This window comes from Gymnoscopelus microlampas, assembly GCF_963454915.1.
Source record: "Gymnoscopelus microlampas genome assembly, chromosome: 9".
Classification (NCBI taxonomy): Eukaryota; Metazoa; Chordata; class Actinopteri; order Myctophiformes; family Myctophidae; genus Gymnoscopelus; species Gymnoscopelus microlampas.
In genome coordinates, this window is record NC_139946.1 from 51,744,885 (window position 1) to 51,751,904 (window position 7,020).

The window sequence follows — 7,020 nt, forward strand, 5'->3', positions numbered from 1 at the left end:
TATAGTATAACGTCAATCTGTCCTAAATCCTAAAGGAAACTGATATTCTCTCAAGTTTTCTCTGTGACACGCTGTAGGGGGAAAGATTGACATATTTGCGTAGCGTAGTTTGACATAAATGTAAGGTGTAAGTAACGATGTTATTCAGGGGTGCTGTGAATGAAAAGGTTATTTACAGGGATGACCTGAGACATATATATATATAAAGTGGTTAAAATGATAGTGACACTATATTAACGGTGCATCTGCACTAATTTAGCTGGTGTGATGCATAGACATTCTGTAGAGAGGGAGGAAGAGAGGAGAGAAAACATTCTCACGGTTTTAACCTTAACTTCCCTGTTAGTTTGCTCGGTGTGCGTTGTTGACGTGGTTATCAGTATGTTTTAATGTAGATGTGTGATGCTGTGGTATTTACAGAGCATCACTTTGTGCCGCGCTGCCAGCTTGTACTTCTGCTATTTTTTATCTTGATCTTCTTGAAATACTTAGCACAAATCTTCTCTTCTGGGGGTCCCTGGCACAAAGCATTTTCAGATGGGGGTCCGCGGCCGATTACATATCATTTCGGGGGGTCTTTGGCACGAAAACGTTTGAGAACTACTGGTTTAGAAGGCATTTTAGAATGGGCCTCAGGTCTTAATGGGTTAAGGAGTTGATGGTTATCAGTATGTCTAGATGACGTAAATGTAAATGTGTGATGCTGTGGTATTTCTCTATGAGTGTATTTAACTATATGGATGTCTAAATATGACACTAAGGGGAATTCACACTGACCCACGCACACACATCACTTGACCAAGTGGCCGTGTTTAAGGAGTTGATGTTTATCAGTATGTCTAGATGACGATAATGTAAATGTGTGATGCTGTGGTATTTCTAAGTGTATTTAACTGCCATGGAATTATGACACGAAGGTGAATTCACTTACTGTCACTTGACCAAGTGGTCGTGTTTAAGGAGCTGACATGAGAATCTATTGACTAGACAGACACGCTTTGGAGACGGGTGAGTACAGTATGTCTGAATTACCTCATTGTAACTTAGTAACAATGATACTTTATATATTCACTGAGGTGATTGTATCTTATACTGATACATTCACACTATTTAAAGGTTAGTTAAGAAGTGGTCCAAATAAAACTAAAATACTTTTAATGAATCCATGTGATATTATATCACATACAGCGTTAATATGAAAATGTAACATTGTTGAGACTCAGCATAGACATAGATGTATTGACATCTTATTGCAGAACAGAGAGTACAGTACATGCGTTGGTTGTGAAGTGTGTCTTTCATTACAGTTACTTGATGCTGAGGTCAGTTTTCACCTCAAGATACCATGAGGTTTCTAAAGACAATCAGTGTGATCCTGGACATTCTGATCTTGGTACCTGGTAAGGACAGTTTGAAATGGTTTCGAAAAATGACTTCCAAACTGCAAAGTACAAATCAAATACTGTATTCAACACATAGTTAAATGTTGTGGGTAATGTACATATACATGTAAAGATATTAATGTAAATATTCATATTATATTATATATTTCTACTTTCAACTATTTGACATCATGTCATAATATCACGATCTAATGGATCAATGAAATGAGGCCAGAAGGTCAGATTTATTATCTCATGATAAAAAGAACAATCAGAAGATTGACATTTCTGTTGACAGCTGTTTATTTATGTATTTTACAGGTGTTTGTAGTGGTGAGTATGGAGTGAGCTTCAACAATCCATCTCCATGTGTCATGAGAGGCTCATCAGTAGATATTGGTTGTTCATATGACTACCCAGTGGGTCACACTGTCACTGATACAATCTGGCGCAAGAACAACGTTGTTGTTCACGATGGCTCTCAAACTCATCAAGGTCGCATTCAATACATTGGTAATAAACTCCATGATTGTACCCTGAGGATCAATAACATACAAGACAGTGATAAGGGAGGTTATCACTTCAGGTTTGAGACAACAGGTGATGAGTGGACCAGTACATCAGTATCTTTGTCTGTAACAGGTAAACAACTTTTTTAACCTTTCATGTAATCAAAGTCAAATCTTTCCTGTCAATCTCACCAACTGACGTCCATCTTGTTTTTAATCTTCTGATCAGATCTGTCTGCACATGTGACTCCCACTCTGTCAGAGGGGTCATGGGTGATACTCTACTGTCATATATCTTGTCAACCAAGACCCAACCTTGTCTGGTTTAAAAATGGACAAAGAGTACCCAAGGCAAGATTCCAGGCCACAATAGAGGATCCTGGGAGTTACCAGTGTGCTGTTGAAGGACAAGAGACATGGAAGTCTGAAGCTGTGATGTTGGATGTGCAGTGTGAGTTTATATGAGTTCATGTGAGCTCTTAGTCTGAATGTTTTTTTCTCTGTTTCATTCTGTCTTTAATGCATTCAATTAATACATTAGCACATTCAAAGAAGAATCATATTAAATTAAAGCGGCAAGCAGCGATGACCGCGTCCGCCCCCCGTATCCTTATTGTGGATAAACTGCAAAGTAAAAGTCAAATCTGTGTCCAACTCATAGTTAAATATTGTGGTTAATGTACAGATAAATAAAACTTAATGTTTATTCCATTATATTATATTATATTATATTATATTATATTATATTATATTATATTATATTATATTATATTATATTATATTATATTATATTATATTATATAAATTATCATATTGAGGAAAATATGTACTTTCAACTATTTCACATCATGTCACAAATCAATTCAATAGGACACTGGTAACTATATTTTAGGATGGGCCCGGTCACCGCGGTTGCAGATTTAGTTCAATAAGATTCTTCTTAAGATGCACAGTATCCACCATCAAGGGCGCCGATACTGTGGGTGCCTCGGGGCTAAAGCCCCCAGGAGAAATGACGAGCACCCATCACAAACTCATCAAAAAAAAATTAAAATAAAAAAACTCCGACATCTTCACTTCATTGAGTAATGAGTACATTTTTTTGTACCAAATTAACCGAATTAACAGCATTAAAGTAACAAACCCCCCCAAAAAAGTAACAAACCCGGAAAAAATACGAAAAGCCCCCAGTAGCGCGCACATAAATCGGCGCCCCTGTCCACTATTCTATTTTTGCAGAGCAACATGGTTCCAAATATACTACTAGTTTGTTCAGGTATAACTTTCATGCATGTACCAGTAGGCGTTGCTACTGTACGACTATGATTCATGTTGCCAGTATGACTTTAACTAAATATTAACACCTAAATGTGTCCAGGCCATATATCAAATGTAAAATGATCAAACATGAAAGAGAATACGATTAAAAATCATGAATTTGACAACTTTTCATAATTTCAGTATTTTATTTACACTGAGTGAGTTTGAAATGGATCTGATTATCCTCTTAGGAGGAATGTGTTAAACTACAGCTATTATATTTGTACCCCCAACAGACGGTCCCAAGAACGTTGTTTTGTCAGTAAGTCCACCAGGAGATGTTGTCAAAGGAAGCTCAGTCACTTTGACCTGCAGCAGCAGTGGTTCAAATCCACCAATCCAGAGCTACATCCTTCTCAAAGACAACACTGAAGTGACACAGGAGATGATAATGACCATCTCTAACATCCAACCCAGTCACAATGGAAGATACTCCTGTCAGGCAAAGAACTACATTACCACAGTCACTTCACCTGAAGTCACTCTTCATGTTCACAGTGAGAATCAAATTGTATTGCATTATTTGTTTTATTATTTTTGACCAAAGTTAGTGTAATGGTGTACACTACCATAACAGAGCAAATAGTTTCAATTATTTTAGTGTGTCAATATAGATCTTTATTCCTCCACAGACTCTCCAGATGTGCCCTTAATATCAGTGAATCCACCAGGAGAAGTAGTTGAGGGCAGTAAAGTGACTCTGACCTGCAGCAGTGAGGCCAACCCACCAGTACACAACTACACCTGGTACAGAGACAGAGGAGCTTTATCTCTTTATCAAGCAGCTTTATCTCCACTGGTCCTCAGCTGGTAAAGGACAATGTGTCTCCTGCAGACTCTGGACAGTACACCTGTCAGGTGACAAACACACATGGATCCCAAACGTCATCACCTCATCCCATTAATGTTCTCTGTAAGTAAAAAAAACAAAAAAATGAATAAGAAAATTAACAATAACACAGTGAATCTAACTCTACATTCTAATCTAATCTACCGGTAATATAACTACATGTTATAAATATATAGTGTATGATGGTATTTGTCTTTTGATGTTTCTATCAAGATGCACCAGTGAACGTGTTGGTGGAGGTCAGTCCACCAGACAGTCCAGCAGAGGGCAGCAGTGTGAACTTGACCTGCAGCAGTGATGCTAACCCACCAGTACACAACTACACCTGGTACAAGAGGACTGGGCCTCCTGGTTCCAGCTCCCTGGTCCAGGTAGGGTCAGGACAGGTGCTGGTTCTGGCCTCTCTGCAGCCCTCCCACACTGGACTGTACTTCTGTCACACCAGGAACTCACTGGGAGAAAACAACTCTACTGAGGTGCTGCTGCACATGGACACAATAGACAGTGAGTAGACAGAGGAATGTTGGAAGGAATGATTGTAATAACATGTACTTTACAGTCTGTAACCTGACAACTACATCTACTAAAGTGTATAATGCCGTTTTAGATGTCATTTTAGATTTAAAATATATAAAGAAAACCACAGAAAACCACACTTTAAATCATGTTTAATAATTGATTTAATTCTCTGATGATAATGAATGTTAAATATGGTGTCATTTTGCTGCAGGTCATCTTGTCATTCTTCGTGTTGGTATTGGAGTCAAGGTGTTGGCAGTGCTGCTGCTTCCTTTGGTTATGTGGTGGGCCTGGTGAGTTTCCTGTCATCATAACTCTACAATGAAAGTTATGTTCTTGTCAGTATTGCAACACATTAAAACTTAAAACAATTGTTTAACACAGTATATATATTTCTTTTTTTTAAAGGAAACAAGATTCTGACATGGACAAAGAAGTGAGGAGAGCTATATTATTTTTAATTGATTGCACTTATCTAAACTGATGATCGATTTTATACATTATGATTTATTGATGATTATGAATATGATTCACTGTGTTTCAGGAGGACAGTCCAGATTATGTGAACATCAGTGGAAGTGTTGGTCGTAGACGAGGCTTCATCTCCTCTGCTGATCAGGACACCAGGGTTGTAGAAGAGGAAAGCAACGTGTAAAGAAAGACAGAAGCATGAAGACTTTCCTTTACATTTACAATAGACCAGGTGCTTATCAGTGTCTGCTGCCTGGACACTGACATACAGCTCGAGAAGCTAAGATCAGCTAGCTTGTTATTTGGTTGGCAGAACAAATAGAAAATGTACACTGTCATAAAACTGTGTTGAAAGAGTGAGATTCCCAGAGTCATCACACCCATACTGACCAGAGAGGAGAGATGAAGATGAACAGATTGAGTCAGAGAGGAGAGATGGTACTGTAGAGTGAGAGAAAGAGGAAGTGCACACATCTCACACACACCAGGGCCTGTAGTTCACGCACGCACGAACGCACGCACGCACGCACGCACGCACGCACGCACGCACGCACGCACGCACGCACGCACGCACGCACGCACATTGAGGAATCAGCAGAGTTAAAGTTGGAACAGCCGTCTACTCTGATTCCCTCCAAAATGTGGTAATATATATTTGTGTAATTATATTAGTTTTATTTCTTTAATAGTTCAACACATTTTGATTAAGTTGTACTTATGTATTCAATGGATAGTCACATGCTAAGCTAAAGTGCCTGCAATAAAACAATATCTAAAATTTAAATTCTGACTTTGTCACTATTTATCCACATCATGGTATTTCAGTTCTATGGTGAATAATTGTAACTCCTGCTGAACAGTAAGATATTACAGTAGGTTTTGCATGCTTGACATTGTTAAAGGTTGGCTCTAGCCATAAATCTACATTTCCTTGTAGTAAAAGTTTACTTACTGACGTCCTGATATGCACAACTACTAATATGTCATTAGAGTTGTACTACAGTTAACTAAATAGTATCTTTCTACAGGTCAAAGGGAAGTGCATTTAGGTAATAAGCAGAGAAGACATCAGGATGCAGGTAGTGAGAGGTCAGATGAGTCCACTTATACCAGCTTTAATATAGCCTTAAATATTTAGAAGTGTGATATGTTCTGTTTAAACACTGACCCCTATAGGAGAGAAACTAGCACACTAGGTGGTCTGTGCTATTGTTATTGTATATTTTATTTACTAAAAGTTAGATTAACTAGTAAACTGTGTGCAGTAAATGCAGTGTATATTGTCAGTACACACTAAACAGGTTGTATAGTTAAATACAGTGTCAGTTCACAGTAAACAGTTTGTATAGTTAAATACAGTGTCAGTACTCAGTAAACAGGTTGTATAGTTAAATACAGTGTCACTCACAGTAAACAGGTTGTATAGTTAAATACAGTGTCAGTACTCAGTACTGTCCTACAGGCTCTGCTGTCCTGAAAATGAACAGTTTTGACCTGCTCACCTTGGTGTAACACTGATACTAGATCATGTATAACCACAGGAATAAAATGAAATAAAAAGCTCATTATGAGATTCCAATTTAGTGTTTTTCTCACATGAGACACGTTGCTCGTGTTGTAAGCTTGTAGATCTGCTATTTTCTCTACTCCAAAAATCTTCTTTGGGCAGGGCTCCCTTAAAAAATAATTGTGTACCTCAATTTCAATTATGACAATAAAGTCTAGTTTTAGCACAAAACAAGTGAACTAGCAGTTAGTACTATGTGGTTGGGTGTGAGAGGTGTTTTTAGGTCATGACTAATACCTCTATCCCATGCACACGATGTCTGTAAATGTGAACCCGCTAGTTTTTGTTGATAGGCTTTTTGACGGTTTAATCAGGGCACCTGCCCTCTCTAAAGTCTGTGCAAGGCCCTGGCATCTATTGTAGCATCAGGATATCTTGGTGGTATTGCCTCTTACCAGGTTT